Below are 24,657 nucleotides of genomic sequence, written 5' to 3' on the forward strand. Positions count from 1 at the left end.
AGCCAATGAAGGTCACAGAGGAAGAGCTTTCTGTCCCTGTGAAGCAGAGAGGAAGGCAGGAGCGCTGGGGAAGAAGTGCCTTACTTTGTAGTGCGCCTCTGATGGCCTCACTGGTGGGGGAGTTTGAGCCAAAACTGAGCTGAGGAGTCCTGTGTCCTTTAGGAATTGCCTACATCACCCCTGTTTTGCTGGCTGAGGGCGTCCTTGGGATTTATGGGCTGACGCCCAAAGGAAGCAGCAGGTAGAGACGGGCAGTAATTGGTGCTGGTTGGTTATGTTCTCCACAGCAGCATATCTGAGTGGTGCCTTTTCATAGTGGCCTCGGAATTCAAGAAAGCTAGAGGTAGGAAAGCAGAAAGGGAAGGATCTGGAGAGGAACTGTGTTACATTGACTGGATAAACCATTGCCGAGCCAGTGAACAGCACATGGTAGACATTCGTTAAATGCTATTGAGTTTTTAAATTATTTTATTTTTGGAAATTTTTTGTTATTGATCCTCATTAAACAGAACTATATATTCTTAAATAGTAATTAAAATAATAAAATGAAACATATCTGTTTGTTTAAAAACCAATCTCTATTTTTATTGGACATAACTTACAAAGTTTTTTGTTCTATCCTTTATATCATATAAAACTTTTACTAGATTTATGACATCACAGACAACTAATAATTTCAGTTTCTTGTTATATATATTATTATCTTCCTTTTCCTTTTGGAGAAAAAAGAAGAAAAGGAGAATATACATATATATTTAACCATCATGATATGAGTTTATAGCACATATTGGCTCTTATAAGAGGCAAGCATGTTTATAGCTTTAGCAGAGTTTATCTTATGATAGTTCATCTTAGAGATGCTGCAAGAGTTTGAAAACTATAGATAAACCATCATTCCAATAACTATGAAATTTAACAAATTTACAAGCATTTTTCTACTTAAAAAGTTCTATCAGTTTTAGAGATTTGATTTAGCAGTTCCCATAGTTTGAATACTTGAGTAAAACATTCCTCAGAACAAAAGGACTAAACAAATGGGCTGAGAGTCTCATGAGAAGTAACCTGGCAAGATTTTCAGTGCTTCCTATAGTGTCTCAGGGAGAAAATCCCAACAGGATATAATTTGTATTTTTAATGTATAGCTACTTTTTTTTTTTATTTCTGGAAACAAAGTATATAAAATATAATAATCCAAAGTTTACATAGCAAGAGTATGTCTATATTTCCATTAGGAAAATAAAAAATATTGTAAAACTGTGGCTGCTTTACCACTCTGACAGAAGCTTTATACTCTTAAAATACTTTATCATAAAGAAATAGGAATCTTTATATTACTTTATACAGCCAGATGACTGATCATTACTGTTTTACTCTAGTGGAAAATAACTATGTAGTAATGATATAAAACTAAATTGTTGCTTCTAAGATATGAATTGTGAAAGCAGGAAGTATAGAAAAATGAACGTTTAAGGAACTGGACCAAAGCTAATTAAGCTAATTAAATGCCACCTGGCGAACATTTGTTTTCTTCTCTCTCTCTCTTTCTCTCTCATTCCACCCCAGCTCTTTTTTGCCTTAGGACGTAAGGAATTTACTGCTACAATTTGAACCTAACCAAAAACGAACTCAGGTTATGTTAGAAAATAAACACTTTACTTTGTAAGAGTGCCTTAAAATATTCTGTTCTTTGAAAGTAGACAAGCATTAAAATTATAATTTCAGGAATTCCCTGGCAGTCCAGTGGTTACGACTCTGAGCTTCCACTGCAGGGGGCACGGGTTCAATCCCTGGTTGGGGAACTAAGATCCTGCAAGCCACACAGTGTGGTCAAAAAAAAAAAAAAAAATTATACTATCATTCACTCCCTCTCGTTGCTGAGCAAAGCTCCTTCCTGGTACAAGTATATTCTTCAGAATGAAACTGTCCCAAACATCTCAAATTACAAATTGGTGGAATTCAAAGAAATGTGCTTTCAGAAGCAGGGGGAAAAAAAAAACCTCCAAGATATCATATGGGTACAGTTTGCATGCTGAGAAACTCAGAGGTGTATTCATAAATCTTACAGTAATCGAGGGCTCAGAAAAGAGGCCATTAATAAAACTGAAACTCCCCGAAGATTTAATCTTGTGAAATATATAGTGAGTTGTTCCACGGCTATCTCTGATACCTGCTTTTATGCTTCTGTTCAGCTGAGGAAAATTCCTTTCAAAGCTCCTGCCCAATCACTTTCCTTGAGGTCTTGGCCATCAAGGAAACAAAACATCTGTAAACCTCCATGTAAATGTTCTCTCAGTTCTTTGAATATGATGAGTGATTCCAAAGTAAATGGGTTCAATAAAAGTCATAGTGGACAAACTCCACCTGAAAAGATGCAAGGAGAACAAGTTTCCTACCATCACAGAAATAAAATTACTTGCTTACCTTTATTAAAGTTAGAATTACCTTTTCAACCTATTCTCTACACTACAGGCATAGGAATCTTTTCAAACTACCTAACTTGAATTTTTGAATTACAGAAATCCTAAGAATAACATCCTATTTTTTCCCAGATATTCTTTGATATGCTATCACTTCTGAGAAAATTCTGGAAAATCTAGACTCTTCCCAAATGCTTCCCATTCTAATATATGGATAACATTCTTCGTGGAGTTAAGTAGGCAGGCAGTGAACTGGGAAGGCTGAATGTATTCCTTCTTAACTTCTAGAAAAACCATGATAAGACACGGGGTTTTCAGTGACTCCTTATAACTATACCAAATCGGTCACTTTGATTTTTGAAATGTAAATGATCTCCAAATCCTTTCAGTAGCTTTCAACTCAGTATTTTTTTCCCAGAAGCACACAGATGGCCAGAATAATAGTAGCCTTGAGATTTAAGGAATGTTTGAGGCTGAAGGGAATCCCTAAACCAGAATTTCTGAGGAGCTTTACCCCATAGGTCAGCGCCATGAAGAAGAGCCTAGGTCTATCAAGAATGGAAGAGTTTTCTTATTTCCTGTTCAACCTCCTGCCCCCTTAGGTGCAGTGAAAGGGGCTCATAAGCATTCCCATGGCTGGGGGCCTTTCCAGCGGAATGAAGAAGACCTTTGGTAAACTGCCCCCATGGTTGCCAGGAGAAATACCCATCAGCTTAGAGGGATCGCATGGCAGTAACTCCCCTGTTTGGAAGCTTGTAACACAGTCTGCACTACGCCCCTCATGGTCCCTAACTCTGTCTCTGGAGGACCAAGTGACTCCCCTCCTCACAAAGCTTGAGAGAGAGAGAGGAGAGAGTCTGAGTCTTCTCCCAGAGGGGTCTCAGTAATAAATGATGTTTTGAAAATAAGGTAATCCCTGTGGATAGCTTGGATATCAAGATGAGAGCTCCCAGCACTTGACTGTGGTTGAGATGGTCAGATTGTTTTCTCCAGAGAGAGGAAGAGGAGGAAACATGGGTGGTCCAACACCTGGGAGGAGAGAATCTTAGGGTTAGGAGAGAAAGAGAGAGAGGCGAGGAGAGAGACAGGGAGAATGAAGAGAGAGAGAAGAGGAAGAGAGAGAGAGGTGTTTTACTTTCATATTTGCCCCATGCAACGTCGGAAAAGAATAAATCTGGCGGAAATGACCTAGACTTGGTACCTCCTGTTAATAAACACTAGATTCTCACTGAATCTGGTAGCTCCTAGAGTTTCAGAATTTCTGAGTCAAGGAATGAACAGGCTGTGCCCTAGCGTCTGTCTAGGGACAGAAAGTGTGACTGGTCACATACGATAGCCACTTGTGTCCAAGTAGCCAAGTTGCCTTATGTTGCTTCTGTTTTCCTTGAAAACCCAGGAACATACTAATGTTCTGCCCATGCTTCTTAGCCCAAGGAAAATAGGAGAAGTAGTACACATAGCAAAGAGAGGAAAGAGTGGCCCCAGGAAAATAAGTAGAATGAGGGGCTGCCATCAAGAAAAGCCACTGTTGGTTCTTCAGATGCCCCAGTTTCACCATTCTCTTGCATCTAGTAGTTCTTCCATAAGAAACACCACAGAGGACCAGATTTTTGCCTTCTTAAACTCTAAAAATACCACTGCCTTTATTAAAAAATTTAAGGAAACAAATCGTCGGCTCCTTTGTTGGGTCTGTGGGAGAATACTCTACCCGTTACCGCCCGTTGTGAATTTCTTCCACGGTGTTTCCCCCTCACAATGATGCTCTGCCTTAAATTTATTTTGTCAAGCAATTAATTCTCAATGAGCACCGGCTCAGATTGCAAGCACATATGTTTGCCTTTGAAATAAAGTTGTTAATGGCTAAATGTATTCACTGTTCCTGGTTTCACGAGCTCAGGATGGCAGGCACCATAATGTTTTCCAAGTACTGGTGACTGTTTTCCTTTGCACGGGGCACTGGCCTGTCTCTCACATTCACAGCTGTTGTACATGCTTTGCATTTAGAAGGAGAAAAGGGAGCGGAGAGAGCTAGAAGTCATTCGTGATCGGTGCGTAAACACGAGCGAGCTTGGCGTCTCCCACCTGGTCTCTGGAACGAATCTGAATCGCCTGGTAGGCGTGCAGTTGCCGAGAGGGGCCGGAGTCCGCGCAGGTGCAGGGGGACTGGGTTGATCGAGACAAAGTTGCTGTGACTTTAAAGCACACAAGCAGAATCCCACGGTCAGGGCAGTGAAATCAAACTCCTTTGCTGTCAGTGGTGAGAAAGCAAGTGAGAGGAGTGCCCAGGGTCAGGGAGCCGGGCTTCACAGGGACACCCGCCACTGGTGGCCAAGGTCCTTGCTTCTGAAAAGGAGAGCTGCCAGCTTTCTGGTGCAATCATTGGTCGTGAAGTAGGAAAGCCTTTGTTAATTCACCTTTGAAGAAAGTTATATGCCCGCAGCATTAACTGTTCATTCTAAATATGCTTATATCTCAAAAGAGATAAGCTGCATCATTTCATATGCAGCATTAACGACATGTATATAAATACACACACACACACACACGCACACACACCCACCCTTGGATGGATATTCAAGAAATAGCAGTGGAACGGGGGAAGACGTGGGAGACTTTTACCTTTTGTTTTATACCCTTCTGTAGCGTTGAAATTTTTTACTTTGTGCACGTGTTGTTTTTGTAATAAAAGGAAAATGGTAATAGCCATGAGAGAGTCCTTCTGATATTCATGGACTTTAAAATGACCCATGTTATCAGAGTTGTATTATATCAGAATACTCCAGGCAGAGTTCTGTCCGGCCGTCCCATGAAGCATGGTTGTGAGGGAGTTGGTGTGTCTTGTGTGTGCTGAGTGGAGTTTTTGCTAATTGCTTTTCCGCATCATCTCCGCCAGGCAGTAAAGCATAGACAAGGTGAACACACCTTTTAGTTTCCCTGTCTCGTCCTGTCGCTTTCATGCTCAAAAGTGCCCTGATCTGGGGCTTCCCTGGTGGCGCAGTGGTTGAGAGTCTGCCTGCCAATGCAGGGGACACGGGTTCGAGCCCTGGTCTGGGAAGATCCCACATGCCGCGGAGCAAATGGGCCCGTGAGCCACAACTACTGAGCCTGCGCGTCTGGAGCCTGTGCTCCGCAACAAGAGAGGCCACGATAGTGAGAGGCCCGCGCACCGCGATGAAGAGTGGCCCCCGCTTGCCGCAACTAGAGAAAGCCCTCGCACAGAAACGAAGACCCAACACAGCCATAAATAAACAAATAAAAATTAAAAAAAAAAAAAAAAAAAGTGGCTCACCTGTGGAAAAAAAAAAGTGCCTGATCTGGACAATACATTTAACATGAGTCTAGTTACGAGGCACCGCGTGGGCTGTTGCTTGTACGTTTAATTCACCCTTGAAAATAATTTAAGTTAAAAACTGAGTAGCTGCTGGTCACTGTGACAGGTACTTTATGTACATTGTTTAGTTTAATAACAAAATGACTTTTTTCAAGGTAGATGAAATTACATTAATGATGAAGGAATTGAAGCTTGGTAACTTGCCCATGAGTTTTTGTTAAACTTTGACTAAAGTCTTACCTGCTGATTTCAGAAATTCAGTCGTACTCTGTCATCGACCCTCTGTCCTTTCAAAACATTCTCACACACACAGACCCCCGATGTCGTGTAAGTTTTTCCACTTACTCCTAACTTTTTCTAATAACGTCCTATGAACACTAATATAGGTTTAATACAATTTCAGAAACAGACTTTGTTCTTGTTCTCAATTCAAAATTCATTCCCTTCAGGAAGCTTCCACCCATCCTCTTAACCTTGATCACTCTCCCTGGTTACACGTTCTCATAGCCCCTTCCAAAGCAGTTGTCAGTTTACGAAGATTTGTCTCATTAAGCTCTATATCCCTGAGATTCTCAGCTCCTTGGAGGCAGGGAGCACTTTCTTTTGCCTTTCCATATTTCCCCAGCACCAAGAGCACATTGCCTTCATAGCACTGACATTAACACACACTCAGTAAGTATTTGTTGAAAGAACGATTGGCCATATCTTACTAGAAAAGCCAGAAGGGGGCTTCCAGCATCTCACACGGATACTGAAGGATCCTGCAAAAACAAGGGAGGGGTGGGGAGAGGAGGTCTCTTTCTTCAGAGGCTCAAACCCTGCAGTAACAAAGCCAGAATGCCTCAGGATTTCTGAAGCGGGTATAAACTCCTGCTTCAGATACAACTTCAGGTGTAACTCCTGAATAAATCTTTATTGTATCACTTTGTTTTAGTCCTTAGGTCACCCCATTTAGTCCATCCTTGCTGTTCAAGATTGGCCTCCACTAAGCTCCTTTTTCATTTCTTAGCCCTAATACCAATGCTTAGTCTTTATGGCAATGCTTTTGTCATATCCTAATTATTTTAATATTTTTATCACTGCGTGGTTTAGGAATGGCAACTTGAAAAAAAAACATAGTCAAAGCTACCCTGGGAGAGCAATTATCCACAGTGAAGAGTGGGGCAGTGGTAGACGTGACTGCGAGTGACCATGGAGTGGCCAGTTGACCCTTTTTAATGTCAACATTGGTGCTATTTTTAAATATTATTGTTATTATTCCCATTTTATGGCTGTAGAAATCATCTAACATTGAAATCAAGGGAATGACATAAACTAAATCCCCTCAGTGGTTAGAATTTTCTTCTCCTTTGACATATCGAACTACTTAAACAAGCGTTTTAAGTTAATGCAGGGAACTTAAAGTTTCTATTTCAGTCCTGACCCCAAATGAAGGAAGTTCGGCTGAATGCTCCCCAGGACGCAAAATTCCATCCAAGTTTTTCTTCTTCTAGCAATATTAGAGCTACAGTGGTTTTTTTTTAATAAAATGCTTTCGAAACTTATGATTTTTTAAAATTTAAACCTTAAAACTTTAAAATATTTTACATTTAAAAATTATCGTTACATCTCGCTTTTTCATTTGCAACGACAGCAGTAGGAACAAACATAGGTGCCTCGTGAAAATTTTTTCTCTGAATTATCTGGCTTTATATTGAGCAACAGAAAGGGCATGAAGCATAGGTTGCTTCTGGCATTATTATTAGATTTGACTAATCCATAGGGATGCTTCAAAACTAAAAAGTAAACATTCTTACATAGTTAAATTAAGAAAATGATATATCCAGTGGCTAAAAATTCCTCCTCCTTTCAATCATCTGATGATTTACCCAAACAAAGATCTCCATTTTATATGATTGCATCACTACCTTTGCAGTTTACCTTGTGGGTAGGAAAAGAGATAAGTAAATGTGTATAAACAGAAAATTTTTAAATGTATTGCTTTAAAAGACACAAGGCACCTTATATTTGAATCACATCAGGGTTGGACCAAATTTTTTTTAATCATTATTATTTACAGTTTTCAACAGAGACTATGTTAAGTATTCAGAGAAAAAAATGAAGTCTCTGAATTTAATTCGAGTTTGCATTGTCTCTATTTGTTGTTCTTATTTGTATATAACAGCCTGAAGCTTTTGACATTGTTTGTGTTTTCATCAGGCAAAATGGGGGAAAGGAGTCACAAAGACCAGTAAGAAAATTCATTGAACCACTGAAACTTGTACGTTAGTTTAATGTAGGGAGAAAACTCTATTTTAAATGTGATGATATATGGAAAAAGGAGACTATTTAACATTGTACTTTCCCTCCAGCAAGGCAAAAGGACACTTGGTCCTTTGTACTTGGTCCTATGTACTTCTTTTCCCCTTTTAATTTATACAAGAGGAAACCTGGCTTCGATTTCTTTCGGCGAGGTTCTATTTTTTTGCCCAGTTTTATCACTAGATTGGCAGAAGCCCAGAAAGGCTAAGTGACTAGCCTCAGGGTTCCCAGGGAGTTGGGGGCTCAGCAAGAATTAGAATTCAGGAAAATATTGACTTCCAACTTTTGCCTTAATCATGAGAACGCAGGGCACAGATGTAGAAATTATCCAAAAAAAAAAAAAAAAAGAAGAGAAATTATTGCTTTGCTTTGAACTGTGTGACTGTGTGGGGTAGAGGGAAGGGGGAGACTTGAACTCACTCTCCCTGCCAAAGTTTCAAGTTGACATATCATCTGTGAAGATGAATGGATTTTTAAAAGATTTCCCTATTGGCAAATACCTGTGGTAAGTGGCCAGTTCACACACAAAGATTACAAAACACAGTAGCAGGTCCTCAGCATTTAAAGGGATGCATGCAGAGACCTGCGGAAACCCCCAGACGTCTTCTGATTCCAACTGTGGCACTTTTCTTATCCTTAAAAGGGAAATAATATCTACTTCACTGTTGTGAGGACTAAACAAGACAGTGAATCAAAGAAGAACAAGAGCTACAGTAAGGTACAAACGCTGGGCAAGCGGCTGATGGAAATCAAGGAAATGGAGATCATTCTGGAACTGCCTCTGTTCAAATCCAAGGCCAAGTCGCGGTTTCCTTATAAAATAAATAAAAACGATTCTTTTTCCCTAAAAGAAATTTCTTAAGCATCTAAAAGAATGATGCATCATGCTGTTATTGATCAGTAACACATTAACTAACTCAGCCCCACTACACTTTTCTTTATTCCTCTTATCTGCATTTTTTAAGTGGAAACCAGCTTCCCCCTACTCTTTCCAATATATTGGTTATTCTTTTCTGCCCTCCCTCCATCCTCTCCAGCTAACAAACCATATTCACTTTATTAAAAATTCTTAGGCCAACAGAATTAGCATCAAATTCTCTTTTTTTGTGTGAAGTCTTTCTATATTCCTATGCCCTCTTCTTATTCCCATAGCTGAGGAAAAATAGACCCTTATCTCTTTACTAAACTCAACCATGATTTATGAAGTTCTGGGCTCCATGCTCAGCACGGGGCGCCTTCCTTCTACTGACTGCATTTTTTCTGCTCGCCTCGCCCAGGGCCCCCTCCCACAGGCTCCATGCACACTGAAGGCACTCCTGTCTGGAGGAAGACCTGCTCTATCCTCTTTCTCCACATTGCCAAAAACTCTGAAACACCTAGTCTCAATTTGCTAGTTTGTATCCTTCATCAGTGAGCACCACTAACACTTTATATGGCAACTTTGTGCCTGACATGTAAGCCTAACAATCACACTGACGTCAGTACTGTCCCCATTTTACAGATGAAGGAACCGAGGCAGAGAGGTTGAGTGACATGCCCCAGTCTGACTAGCAGGCATTGAAAGAACAAGGATTCAGACACAGTCGTTCAGGCTCCGGGACCCCTCTGTTAACCAGAAGCTGTACTTATCTCCCCTCAGTTACTAACTTGAATGCTGAGAATTTCTTCAATTCTTGCTCCTGGCTTTGTTCCCTTTTTGTTTCAAGATCATCAGTAACTTCCACGTAGCTTCTTAATCAGAGAGTAGAATGATCCTAAATAGCATTATTAAGATATCTACCTTCGTCTCTGCGGGTTTTTTTTGTTTTTAATTTTTATTGGAGTATAGTTGATTTACAATGCTGTGCTAGTTTCAGGTGAACAGCAAAGTGAATCAGTTATATATATACATATATCTACTCTTTTTAATTTTTTTATTTTATTTAAAAAAAATTTGTATTCATTTATTTATTTTTTGGCTGCATTGGGTCTTCATTGCTGCACAGGCTTTCTCTAGTTGCAGTGAGCGGGGGCTACTCTTCATTGTGGTGCGTGGGCTTCTCATTGCGGTGGCTTCTCTTTATTTGTAACCTTGATGTTGCAGAGCATGGGCTCTAGGTGCGTGGGCTTCAGTAGTTGTGGCACGCGGGCTCAGTAGTTGTGGCTCGTGGGCTCTAGAGCGCAGGCTCAGTATTTGTGGCGCACGGGCTTAGTTGCTCCGTGGCATGTGGGATCTTCACGGACCAGGACTCGAACCCGTGTGCCCTGAATTGGCAGGCGGATTCTTAACCACTGCACCACCAGGGAAGTGCCTACTCTTTTTTAAGATTCTTTTCCCACATAGGTCATTACAGAGTATGGAGGAGAGTTCCCTGTGCTATACAGTAGGTCTTTATTAGTCACCTATTTTATATGTAGTACTGTGTATGTGTCAATCCCAATCTCCCAATTTATCCCTCCCTCCCCTTACCGCCTGGTAACCATAAGTTTGTTTTCTATATACATCTGTGACTCTATTATTTCTGTTTTATAGAAAAGTTCATTATAAGTGTTGAAGGGATCCCTCTGGGTCCTGCTGCAGTGACTTTGAATGACAGGGCTGAATGGCCCTTCTGGGCAGTCTGAGGGAGAGGGAGACCTGGGCATGTTGGTAGGGAGGGGAGGGGAGGTGCGCTGTGGAGGGGGTGAGCAATGGTCTGATGGGAAGATAAGAAAGCAGGGAGCGCCCAGGCAGGCATATGCTTTCTAGGCGAGACAAGCCCGGTTGCCCTACAGCCGCTCGTTCGCAGCCAGCAGGAATGGGGGAGCTGCCTTTGGTCACCATTCTGAGAGAATGCACCATGGTGTTACGTGAACTCAGCGCTCAGGGAGGCAATCCCTTCCCTCACATCAAACACATTTAAAGTTCACATACCCTAGGAAGGGATACTCCTTAAGCTGTCTCTCTTCGCATTTAATCATCTCTAAATCCTTTTGAAAGCATTTCCTGACACCTGAAAGAAACTTAAGAATAAAAACTTATCCTTAATCAGAGCTCCTCAGGAGACGTCCCTGGCTGGAGGAAAGGTGACAGTGGAGGGCAGGGAAGAAAAGTGGGTCTTGTTCAGAAGGTTGTCATTGTTACCCCAAGTCCTATAATGAGAAAGGCAGTCACTCCTGGTGTTGGGAAGGGTAGAGATTCCAGCTGGGACCTATACCACCAATTGTTTAGGAATGAAATCCCTAGATCCTTAACCAAAACCATGACTATGGAGTTGCTTTGAGAAATACTATGGGATAATGAATAGATTTAGCAGTTGGCTGAATTTTGTGTTGCAAATAGAGAACAGAGGGAGAAAAATAAATATAGAAGTAAAGGTAGACCTTAGAACTACAAATTCAAGGAAACTGCATTTTTAAGAAGTGAAGTGAGTCTACTTTGACTAGTTTAACTTCCAAATGTCTGTAGGATATTAGTAGACAATGTCCTGTGAAAAGTAAAAATTATAGACTTATAAAGAGGGTGAAAGGTCAGGGATGGAGATGTCAGCCCCACAGAGAACATAATTGAGCCATGTATCTCCTTGAAAAATCGTTTAGGTCTCTAGTTCTAGCAGCTGTGAGAGTTAAAATTATCCTCCTTATTCCACTCAGTGTATTTCATTATTTAGACATCATATATTAGACATAAGGAAGAACGTCTTGAGTGTAAGAGTGATTAAACACTGAAACAGACTATCAAAGGAGCTTGTGAAATTATCGACTCTAGAACATTTTAAAAATAGAGGCAACCATCTGTCTTCAGTGATTTGGGTGGTAATCTGTCTTGGAAAAGGAGACTGGACAGAATATACTTGATAGGGGTATATTAAGTAAATAATTTTCTGGACATTTCCCTAATTTGGTGGCCTCATATATAGATGGACTTTAGGCTTTTATTGTGAATGGTTCTGACTCATAACTCCATATCATTCTTACAACTTTAGTTTATAAACTACTTTAGGGCTAGTCCTAACAGAAATTGTCACATCCCTTATGCTTTATGTTTAATATTATTGCTCGATAATGGATTTTTTTTTTTTTTTTTTTAGGGAACATTGCATGCTGTGTGTAGTGTACAAACTTTATGGAAGTGAGTAGGTTTTTGAAACAATTGTGATCACCAAAGTACAGTAAGATAAGGGCCAGGATTGGGGAGATGAAAGTAAAAATTAAAGGGAAAGAATAGATAGAATGTTATGACTAAGGAAGAAGTATTTCATCAAATATAATTCTAACCTTGATGTATAACTCAAAGAGACCATTTGAATTTGCATCCCCAAATCCTTTCATTCAACCCTTCTTTCCTCCAGGGCTGTTGACGAAGAGACCATATACATAAAACAGTACCAAATGGAATGGGATAGAACTACCAATTCATGAATAGCTCATCAAAGGCCTGATACCCCCCCAAAACAGGGCTCCCTGGAGAAAGCAACAGTGAAAAATACAGCTTCAGTTAAACAGCTGGGGAAGAACCTTCTGCTTTCTTCTCCCTCCCTCTAATCCAAGGCTCTCAGCTATCCCAGCTGGAGAACAAACTCCTGTCTGATGGACCTACCCAGTCATAGGTGGTCCTTTTGGAAGGGAAGGCGCTCAGCAGGTCTGGGCTGGGGGCCAGGCCGTCGCTGCTTTGGGAACTCATCTCAGATGAGTGAGAAAGGACAGCTAGGCTGGACTGTGGGTGGGCGCTGTCCTTTAGCACACAGTGACCCCTCCCATGGGAAGCTTTGATCCAATAAATGTCCTGATCTCTGACCAACCAAGCTAACAGCTCCTTCTCCTTTGGGAGGACCCGGTAAAAATGAGGAGAAAAATAGAGGAATTCTCTTCCCAACAGATAAAAACATAAACATCCAGAGCAAGGATTTTAAATCAATCAGGAAATCCACAGAAGAATTTCAGATATGGAACTGGATTTTCAAGGGAGTATGTCATTTTCTTTCGTTCTCATACTTTGAAGATTAGCTCTATGGGGGAAACAACCCAAAGGACATCAACAACAAAAATTAATCCTGTCCAGTTTTGTTATTAAGAAATTATTTTACTCCAAACAAGGGTAGGAACGTATGTATCATGCACCGCGGTCACCTTGCTGTGCTGTCTAAAATATTTTGATAGACGTACTCTACCCTTATTATTATTGACGTTTCTCTTTAGTTTACATCAAGCCTGGATTATACCGGTCAAGGTCAGGGTAAAACAAATACAGTGAATCTTATGCACCTCTGGTAGTTTGGCATTGACCAACATGTTGGAATACCAAAGCCTCAGTGTGGCTTGTGTAACAAAGTGCCCGCTAATCCAAACATCAAAACATAAAACCGAAGATAAAATTATCATGATTCGGGCTTCCCTGGTGGCGCAGTGGTTGAGAATCTGCCTGCCAATGCAGGGGACACGGGTTCGAGCCCTGGTCTGGGAAGATCCCACATGCCGCGGAGCAACTAAGCCCGTGAGCCACAACTACTGAGCCTGCGCATCTGGAGCCTGTGCTCCGCAACAGGAGAGGCCGCGATGGTGAGAGGCCCACGCACCGTGATGAAGAGTGGCCCCCGCTCGCCGCAACTAGAGAAAGCCCTCGCACAGAAACGAAGACCCAACACAGCCATAAAAAAAAAAAAAAAAAAAAAAAAAGTAGGTCAAAATACGAAGAGAAATATAAAGATTATTAAAAAAAAAAAAATTATCATGATTCTACTACATAGGTATTAGAATGTCTAAAATTTCAAAGACTCACCATACCAGTTGTTGGCAAGAATGTGAAATATCTGAAACCCACATATGTGGCTGATGGGAATGTAAAATGGAACGTGCTCATTGGAAAACAGTTGGGCAGTTTAATGAAAACCGAAAAATATACCTCTGCTGTGACTCAGCAGTTCTAGGAATTCGCCCAGAGAAATGGAAGCAGGGGTCCATGCAAAGAGTTACACCAAAGTTCATAGCAGCTTTGTCTGTAATAGCCCAAACCTGGAGACAATCCAGATGTCCATCAATAAATGAATGGAAAAACAAATTGTGGTCTACATACATACAGTAGAATACTACTCCAATAGAAAGAAATGGCCTGTTGATACATAGAACAGTATGGATGAATCGCAAAATAATTATGCTGAGTGATTAAAAAAAGCTGTAAAAAAGAGTACATACTCTATGACTCCATTTATATTAAGAGCTGGGAAATGCAAACGGATTTACAGTGACAGGAAGAAGATTCATGGAAGAAAGCCTCTGAACGGAACGGGGGGGAAGAAGTAGAAGAGGAAGTGGGGAAACTTTCAGATGTGGTGGATGCGTTCACTGGTTTCGCTGTGGTGATGGTTGCCTGGGTACACGTGTGCCAGGACTCGCCAGATCCTGCACTTTTTTTTTTTTTTTTTTTTTTTTTAAATTTATTTATTTATTTATTTATTTTTGGCTGTCTTGGGTCTTTGTTTCTGTGCGAGGGCTTTCTCCAGTTGTGGCAAGCGGGGGCCACTCTTCATCACGGTGCGCGGGCCTCTTACTGTCGCGGCCTCTCCCGTTGCGGAGCACAGGCTCCAGACGCGCAGGCTCAGTAGTTGTGGCTCACGGGCCTAGCCGCTGCACGGCATGTGGGATCTTCCCGGCCCGGGGCACGAACCCGTGTCCCCTGCATTGGCAGGCGGATTCCTAACCACTGCGCCACCAGGGAAGCCCCTGCACTTTAAATAGGTGCAGATTAGTGTAGGTCAATTGTATCTCAAAAGCTGTTTACACACACACACACACACACACACACAGCTAACAAAGGTCAAGAAGGGCCTTATATCTGCCCTCCTCAAACTCCACCATGGAACTCCCTTCTTTTCTTCCTTCCTTCCTCCCTTCCTCCCTTCCTCCTTTCCTCCCTTCCTCCCTTCCTCCCTCCCTCCCTCCCTTCCTTCCATTCTTTCTTTCTTTCTAATATTAAAAAGGCTGGAACTTACTCAAAATTTAACTTCACTGATCACAAAAGCCTAATCCTGAATTACTGAACAAGGCTGCATTCCACAGGACAAATCTCGAAGCCCAAAACTGAACAACAGGCGGAAGTTCTGTTCGTTTTCAGAGAGACAGAAGCCCTTCTCTGCACAGTCTGACAGGAAAGAGTTTGTTCCTGACTCGGGTATTTGGCTGATATTTTCATCCTTAAGAAAGAAGTGAAACTTTTGATTCAAGTCTGAAGTTACTATTTTGGAGCCTGCTAAACATCTACTTTCTTTTGTCCCAGCTGCCTTCTGGAAGGAAAGATTGGAAGTGGAAAAGAATGTAAGCTTTTCAACGTGGAAGAAACATGTCTGGAGGCCGGTGTCAAGAGTAACATCGCCTTTCAATTTCTCAGCAGGCAGAAATCTGCAGAACTTTTCTGAAGGTTACTTCCGCTCAGAAGGCTTTAAAATTGAAACACAGAATTGTAATCCTTTGGCTGTTAATACAGATGGTCTCAATGATTCAGCCCTGACCACCATGTCTTCTTTGACTTGAATACAAAGGAAATGATGAGATGGGGATTCTGGCGTTCCTTGACAAACCTTTCTCCTCATAGGAGAAAGTCAGTCATGGGAGTTTGGATTTCATTTGCTACCGCCTTTTTAAATTAAAAAAAAATTTTTCTTTGTGTGAGCACAGATTTTCTTCCCTCCCTCTACCAAAGACAAAATCTTCAATCAGTTGGCTTTCAAAGATTATTTACACATTTCCAGTTGTGCCACAATCACTTCTCATACAAACCTAACAATAGCATCTTCATTAACAGTTGTTTTGAGCAGAATTAAAGCTTATTTTGTTTTAGTTGCACACTTTGGAGCCATTTCCACTTTACGATTAGTAAGTGATCGGTATGAAAATCAAGAGTGAACGTGACCTGATTCTTCAGAGGAATTTCTCATCTAGCTCTCTAATGGAAATGAACACGGAAGGAAAGAAAATAAAGCTGTCGAAAATACTTGCGTATGTATTTATGTGTATGTTTTTAGAGGTCTATAGGCTTCATCAGCTTTTCAAAGAGACACTCGATCCAAAATAGTTCGAGAACCGCTGGTCTAAAAGCAACATTTCTTTGTTAGGAAAAATTGATGAGGAGCGTTGCAGATAAATTGCACTCGAAGTGATTACCAGATCATAAAGTGGAAACAACACATCACTGTATCAAAATATTTTTAGGCATTAACACCCAATTTTTAAAGAAATATCATATTTGATATAACCTAAAAAATATGGAAATCAGATAAAAACACAACTCTGTTGCTACTATATAGTTTAACATTGTTCTGTTTTGAATGGAAAGGGGATCATAAAGTTTTCTTAACCAAGCTCTGTCGGTGGACCATTGAGGGATCGTGTGACGACGGGGAGAGGGATTGGCAAGGGGAAATAAAGATCTGGTGGTGTGTATTAATGTGATAATTGAAGCCATGAAAAGTATTATTAACAGTAACTAATACTTTCTTTCCAGTGTTCTTATTGGTGTCAGAGTAAATCCTTAAATGCTGGAGAAGAGTTAATTATGGTATAGCCATCTGCTAGAAATCTTGACACAGTGGCCATTAAAATAAATATAAGGGTTACGGATAAACTCTGCAGGAAGTTTTTGTTTTTAAATAATGAAATTGGTGGCAGCTGCTTGATGCCTTCATTTATCAGTGAAGACAGAAATGATAGTCAACCTAATAAGGTAGCTGTTTCCAGGTGTAAGAAGACTCCTTTTGATTAATTCATTCTAGACTGAGAAATCATGTAACAATTTGAAAATAGGAAAACGTATTCTTCCTTTTACAAACTGTGCATAGGCATGTTGAATAAGATAACGTGTAAGTTATCTATATGACCCAATAATTTAAGTTTTTTATGGTTACCCCGCTGAAAATTTCTAATCAGTTTTTATTTTTCCAAAAAGAGGCTGCAATCTGTGTTTAAGAATTAAACAGCTAGCACTCTTTCAAAAGGTGTGCTTGAACTGTTTACAAAATAAACTGATTTGGTCACATCAATGGTTAGTTCTTGAGTTTCATGTTACTTAACCTTATGTCAGTATTTCGTCCATCTTTTTCTTCTTGAAATAATTTACTTTCTAGGTGTTCCATACAAAACACGCTCCTAGTTTTCTTTCTCCCTCTCTAATCACTCCTTTCCAGAGCCCTTTTCATCATCCTGGGTCATCTCTGTCTCCCAGACTTCTCAGTGTTGGGGAGCCCCTGAACTTTCTACTTGGTCATTTTCCCATCACCGTCTGCATCTCTCTCTAATCAGCCTCATCCAGGAATTCCCTGGTGGTCCAGTGGTTAGGACTCGGTGCTTTCACTGCCGGGGGCCTGGGTTTGATCCCTGGTGGGGAAACTAAGATCCCACAAGCTGCGCAGTGCAGCCAAATAGATAAGTAAATAAAATGAAGAAATAGCATCATCTTAATATTAAAAAAAAAAAGAAAAAAAAAAAAAAGGTAGCCTCATCCAGTCTGTGGCTTTAAATGCCATCAATGTTCTGAAGATTCCAAAACCTATTTTTTTTTAATGCTGATCTATCTCCTAAACTAGGCTCACATATGCAGCTGCCTTCTAGATACCTTCGTTTAAATAATTCCAGCATCCGAAACTTAACATGGCCCCGCTTATGCTTCTTTCAAAGTTTTCCCCATCGCAGAAACTGGTCCTACCACCCTCCCAGTTGCTTAGGCCAGAAACATTTCATGCCAGACTTGATTTGTCTCTTTTCCTTTATCATTAAGCACCAACTCTCGTTTCTCTGTGTTCGTTTTATATACGAACGAGTCATTCTTGGCCACTCACAAAGTCCCCACCCGAGTTGCTTGATCACATCGCCTATCTTTTCCTGCACTTACAAAGTATTTGGAAATGGCTCATTTATTTGTTTGCCTTCATGACTTTCATTTTCACTCTTCATAAGATGATAACACCTTGAAGACAAGGTCTTCGTTGATGTCATTCACTGATACACCCTTAGCATCTAGAACAGTTCCTGGCACACAGCAGATGCTCAATACAGTTTATAAGTGGCTGACTGCTTATTTTTGTAGATTATGAAAAATAGGTACATGTATTGTTTTAGTTAAAGAAAATACTGTAAATACCTCTCTATTTCTGAACCTCTATCATGGAATAAATGTTCTCCAGATCTGCTATACAAGTAGCTGATGTTTGGGCTGCAGATATGTTTTGACAACCTGGCACCTTTTTTTGTTTGTTTTGTTTTTGGTTTTTTTTTAATGAGCCATGACACAACATATGAAGATTTTACATAAAAATACAAGTCGCTGGCCTCTTTAAATATCCTGACCATCTGGCAACACTGCAGGTCTGCCTTTCCTCAGAGCCACAATAAGGAAGAGTTTAGCTGCTCACAGGTTCCTACCACTCATACCTTGCATTCAGCCTACGCTTAACCTGACTTCCACTATTTACGGGACCCAGCTGTTGTGTCTGTGACCCCAGATCCCAAATCGATGAGTAACCTTTTCATTTCATTTTCATTTGTAGCTTTAAAAAATCAGAGCCACACAAATCCGACCATCACAGCAACACTGTCCTATGAAACTTTTGTTTAAATATTATTCCATAGGTTGTCTGCCTAAGAATAAACCCACATTGATCTTTCCGCACAAGAATGGTAAGTTCTTAAACAATCAGTATTCATTTCTTTAGGGAAAAACTAAATTCAGCCTTACTATTTAGTGACTGAAATCAGTTAACTGTAAATCAAGTTTAGCCATGTTAAACATTTCCTAAACTGTTTTTGCAGCAGGGTGTAAGGATGAGGCTATATTTAATCTCAAGAACATCTGACCACTCAGGGCTTCTACCTTTAGGAGTAGAAGCAGACATCAGTGCTTCTTTTCATGCTATGTTCCTCATTATCTTTTATCTGCTAACATATCTATATATTATCTTTTATTAAATTTCTGCCTGTTGAGGAAACAGTTTTCTTTTTCTTCTAAGTATTAGCATATCTAGGGCTATATCTCACTCCTGTTTAAATATTCCTTAACAGTTGTCGATAAAATATTTTAGTATATGTCACATATTGCCTAATTGATATACCACTGAGTCTCCCTGGAGAAAGAACGTTGTAAAATAGCTTCCCATCGGTTCCCTCAATAAAGCAGTGCTCCTGTTGTGTTGAAACACACTGGGAAGAGTGGAAGCTGTAGTTTTGATGAACATAGAGAAGTCCAAAACGTTTCTCAGTTTTGAATGTTTCCAGTAATCAATAATTCAGCTCCAGAGTTGCCATAGAAGGTTCCAGGAAAATTACTTTGCTTTTCCAACACCAAATAGCTGTTCTGGAAGGTTATATTTTGTCTAGCCTGTTTCCAATGTGCATTTCCTTAAGAATGATATTGATAATGTCTAGCGATCAGGCCCAAGGGGTGATTTTGATTTTTTCCTGTCCTTTGTCCCCCCACTAAGGGCTCTTTTCTGCAGGCTTCTGGGAGACATAGGATATAGTGGGTACCACCAAAATGTTTAGCTAAGGTGCTGGTGGAGTTTCCTCCTCTAGAAGGAAGAAATGCTAACGTTACTGCATTATGTAGAAGAAATGCTAATGTTACTTCTTTTCAAAGGTTTTTTAAAGTTACTTTTAAGAGGATATATATTTGATTACCTTATAGGACACAGTGAAAAGATATTTTGACAGAAGTGAACGTCTGAAATTTAGGTAAAAAATTTTAGGTATTGTCTAAGTTATGTTTATCCCATTACCAAAAGACCAGTATTTAACATATCTTAATTTTATTACTAAAGAAATATTGGGTTGGCCAAAAAGTTCGTTTGGGTTTTTGTAACATCTTATAGAAAAACCCGAACGAACTTTTTGGCCAACCCAATGTAAAGAAGAAAAATAAGAAGGCCATCAAAGTAAAAGATTCTATCTTGTAATAACACAGCCATGAAATTCTGACTGGAATGAAAAGATGACTATAAAGAAAGTGATCATTTGCTTATTAATTCAAGGAACAATTTGCCATTTTTCAAGTATTATGAAAATAAGATATTATAGGCCGTTGTTTTTAACTATGTGGGTTTCTCAAATATATATATATACAGTAATCTCATTATACCTGGGATGCAAATTTAAATGGAAACAAATTTTTCTCTCTTCTTTTACATGCATTGCATTTTTAAAGAACCCGTTAACCGGTGGGCAATTTAAGTATCTGAAGTTTTTCCATTCAGCTCTGTTTTCTCAGCGACCGTAGTTGAAACTGACAAAGTGAAAGGTCGTGTAAACATCCAGGCAAGGGCAAACATATCCAGTTATCCCCAAATACTAATAAGCACATAGGCAGAATATGTCTAAGCAAGTTGAAAGAGAATGGAGGAATCACGTTGAGTAGAGATATCTTATTGACAAGCCTCATTATCTCTGGGCGTCCCAATTGGAGGACAGCACCATTATCCCTTCATTATGACCAAGACCAGGGATATAGCACAGAGAAGGTTCCAGTGATTCACACTATCATTATAAGTCCCACATTCAAAATCGGGACAAAAGCAACAGCGGGCGCTGTAACCTCGTGGTTAAGGAGGACACACAGAGAAACTTGCTCAAAGGCCACAACAAATTGCAAATCCAGTGCTTTGTCCCAGACAAATTATTAGGCAAACAAGACTGGTGCTGAGACCCAACTTATCAAAAGCAGAATAATTTGCACACATCCTCCTACCATTGAGATAGTCGTATTTCCTCCACAACTAAAATTGTATACATAACCAAGAAGACTGGTTTGCTTGTTCCATAACTTAGCCCAGCATTAGGTAACTCACGTAGCTCCCTGTGTTTTACCTCAGTATCCGTTCTGTTTAGACGAGGTTCTTCATCAGGTGCGATAAGCAGTTATCTGCATAAAAACAGGATCGTATTGATGAGTTAAAAACACCTCTGAGAAAAGGTGGTTGCTCTTTTAATTTTAATTCTTTGACCAGATGTGCAAATAATTAGACAATCATTGCTTCGTTATACCTCCCTGTCATTTATCCAGCTATGATTTTCTTTTATTATTTGTTTCTTTAATTATTTACTCATTTTTTGCAAAAATGTATTAACTCTCATAAACACACCTCACAACCCCAGATCTAGATCATTCAGAGTAACATATCTTCCCAAGAGTTCCCTCCCCATCTTGAGTCCTCTGTCCCTGGACCAGGGGACACCACCCTCCCCTCCCCCGCCAAATCTTGTACTCATCATTCTCTTTCCTCTAACCTAGATAAGTGTGTCGTTAAAAATCAGATATTTTTAGTTTGGGTTGTTTTTACATGTATTTCATAGTTATGTCATATGTAATCTCCCATGACGTACTTTTTTCACTGAGTATTTTATTGCTAAGGCTAACCACTTTGTTCCTTGTTGCCATGATTCAATCATTTTGACTGCTGTGTAATATTCTGTTTTGTAAATATACCCTCAGTGAATTCATCCATTCTTCTCCTGTGGGCATTTAGATTGTTGCCATGTTTTTGCTCTTGCACATAAAGCTGTTATGACTATTCTTGTTGGAACAGCTTCCCCCAGAGAATTTAAGTCACAGTATAAATCGAAGCTCACACACCATATCACAAAATAGTAAATGTGATAAATTCAGCTGCACCCACAGCCTGACTCATGTTCCCACCCAAGGACCCAGAGTCCATTTCTCAGGAATGGACCTCTAATCCAGAGGCTAAAGGAGCCACCATGCCTATGTGACCTGAGGGGGCAGAGTAGGCAGAAGGTAGACTTGGGCCAGCTATTCCTGGGAGGTCATGAGACCTGCCTGAACCCACAATGGGACAAAGTGAAGCTTCCCTGGCAGGCAAGTCCTCTCCCCAGCTCCTGGATTTTGAGACTTGAGGTTTCCTGGTAATTCTAGCCACCTCCCCAAACCATGCCATCCAAACAGAAGGGAGGCTGTGTGCCAGGGGCTGGGGAGCCTGATCTGCCTGGACCCTGGCACTGGGGATCTGGGGAGGGAGCCATGCTTTCTCTGGTCTCCCAGGGCTGTGGCTGTGATCCTCCCACCACATACACACACCCACACCCTCACCCTCACCCTCAGACGTGCATCCTTGACATGGGGCGGGAGCCCCAATGGGTTGATGGGTCGGTTATCAAATTTTCAAGCAAATTTCTTATGTTACCAAAAAGGGGGGTGGGTGGGGAAAGGCTTTGTGGTTCCACGTTTGTGATTTGTAGGAGACTCTAGGTGTGGGTTCCACTTGCTGTGGTCTAGGAGCAGGACGACTGGTGCTCCGGGGCAACAGTTTCTCTTGGGCGTGATGCCTCTATCGGTTTCCTAAGGCTGCTAGAACAAATTATCACACACTGGGCGACTCAAAACAGCAGACGTTTACTCTCTCACAGCTTGGGAGGCCAGATGTCTGCAATCCAGGTGCTGGCAGAACCTCACTCCTTCTGGAGGCTCTAAGGGGGATTCCTCCCATACCTCTCTCCTAGCTTCTGGGGGTCACTGGAAATCCTTGGCGTATAGTTTGCTCAGGCTGCCATAACAAAGCACCACGGGTTGGGTGACTTAAACAACAGAAATGTCTTTTCCCGCAGTCCTGGAGGGTGGAAGGCCAAGGTCAAGGTCAAGGCAGTGTCAGGGTTGGGCCTTCTGGGTCCTTTCCCTTTGCTGGCAGAAGTGCAGCCACCTGCTGCCCCTTCACACGGCGGTCCCTCTGTGCATGCAGCTGTCCCCCTCATGTCCTTCTGTGTTCTCATCCCCTCTTCTTATAAGGACACCACTTAGATTGCATTAAGGCCCATCCTAAAGGCCTCATTTTAACGTAATTACCTCTCTAAAGGCGCTACTTCCAAATACACCCACATTCTGAGGCGCTGGGGGAACACAGCTCAGTCCCTAGTGACTGGCGTTTCTTGGCTTGTAGACACGTCATTCCAGTTGCCTTGTCCTCACATCCCCTTCTCTTCTGTGTGACTTCTCTTGAAAGGACGCTTGTCCTTGGATGGAGGGCACACCCTAATCCAGGATGATCTCATCCTTAGAGTCTGAATTACATCTACAAAGGCCCTTTTCCCAAATAAGGTTACACAGTTTAGGCTCCTGGTGGACCTATCTTTTGGGTGCCGCAATACAATCCACTATAATACCCTTTTTATAAGGTGAGAAACAACTAAAATTAAGCAATACATTTAAAATGGAATTGGTGGGTAGGAAGACATATAAATGCTCAACTTTATAAGATAAAGTATTTTGCAAAGTGGACTTACCACTTTATACTCCCACAGCCATAGAAAAGAGACTCTGTCAATCCCCATCCCATCTCTCATTAAGGAGTATTCCTCACTGCGTAATTTTGCCGGTCAAATGGAGGTAAATGGCATTTTATTTTTGCCTTGATTTGCATTTTTCTGAGACCTACTGAGGTGACTGCTTTTGAAGAGTTTTTCCTTCGTTGTAGTTAGTAGTAGGTACTGCACATGATCATTTGTATGAGATTTCTGCCAAGATCTTTTTTGTCATTAGTGACAAGTTTTACATGAAGTCTAAACTTGAAATGAAAATTCTCCATCATCGGCAATTGAAATATCCTTAACATCTGCCCAAATCCGTCTTGTGTGAGGCTAGGCAAGTCATCCATTCTCAAGAAACGTTCCTCCCAAAGTTTAAAGAAGAAAAAAGAAAAAAAGAGGTGGAGGAGGTAAGGAGTTTCAGTTTTTACGGACTAAATTTCAACATCTCTAGGCAACTTCTGACACACGGCCAGCACCGTAAGAGCTTGCTCTCAGCCCAAGATAGCCTGAAGAAAAAATCCTCTGACCACATGACATTGTTATATTTGCGCTTGGCGCGTGTATCGCATATCTGGTTTTGGCCCTCCACAGTATCTTCTGCATACTAAAATGCGACATAAAAAAAGAAGAATCACAAATACACAATAGGACCAATCAGTGGTTACTCATTCATCACGCAGCCTTTAACTGTGTTCCTAAAGGAGGGACAGAAACTGCAGATATGTGAGGTGCCACCTGCTGAAACGGCTGTTTCCTGCTCCTCTCTCAGTGTTTATTAGGGATGTAACCAGGCTAGCGGGAAGACTCAACATGAAACTCCGAGGACATGAAGAGGCTCTTAACGACAGAATGCCACAGTGGTTGAAATTACGGCCATATTCATTTACTGACTCTATACGAAGCAGGAAAAACTTTTTGAAATGCAGTTGAGACAATCAGCTGATCTTGCATCTATCATGGTGTGATACTTAAGAGCAGAAAATTCCAATCGAAGATCCTAATACATCGATAATTATATTGTGGGAGGGTCCATGGAAGTGAAGGGACGGATAGGAAAATTTTTTTTTTTTTTGGTTGTGCCTCATGGCATGTGGGATCCTAGTTCCTGGACCAGGGATCAAACCCATGTCCCCTGCACTGGAAGCATGGAGTCTTAACCACTGGACTGCCAGGGAAGTCCAGAATTGTAGATCTTAAAGTATTATTCAAATGCTTTGTGTTGTAATTATCAGCCACTTCCATTAGGACTGGTTTGCTGGCACCAAAGAAATCAACACTTATGTAAGAAGAAGAATAAAATCAGCAATAACCATCAGAAGATTCCAGTGCCTCAAAAGCCTGTGAAATATTTAGGTT

The 24,657-nt window shown here is 40.9% G+C and overlaps 1 protein-coding gene and 2 long non-coding RNA genes across 8 annotated transcripts in view; 1 reads left to right on the top strand and 2 right to left on the bottom strand.

Annotated features, from left to right (window-relative positions):
* The window catches only part of TENM3 (teneurin transmembrane protein 3), a 2,405,282-nt gene that overhangs the window by 1,289,324 nt on the left and 1,091,301 nt on the right, over window positions 1-24,657 (top strand). The gene's annotated exons all lie outside the window — the stretch shown is intronic.
* Window positions 1-24,657, bottom strand: part of LOC309651409 — an 888,535-nt gene that overhangs the window by 649,506 nt on the left and 214,372 nt on the right. The window lies entirely within an intron of this gene.
* On the bottom strand, window positions 1,534-6,990 carry LOC309651616. Its single transcript, XR_014258256.1, has 2 exons — window positions 5,738-6,990; window positions 1,534-5,398 (listed from the first exon to the last, which is right to left on the bottom strand). It is a non-coding gene; the product is annotated as an uncharacterized lncRNA (long non-coding RNA).

This window comes from Balaenoptera physalus (assembly GCF_965194825.1).
Source record: "Balaenoptera physalus genome assembly, chromosome: 21".
Lineage (NCBI taxonomy): Eukaryota > Metazoa > Chordata > Mammalia > Artiodactyla > Balaenopteridae > Balaenoptera > Balaenoptera physalus.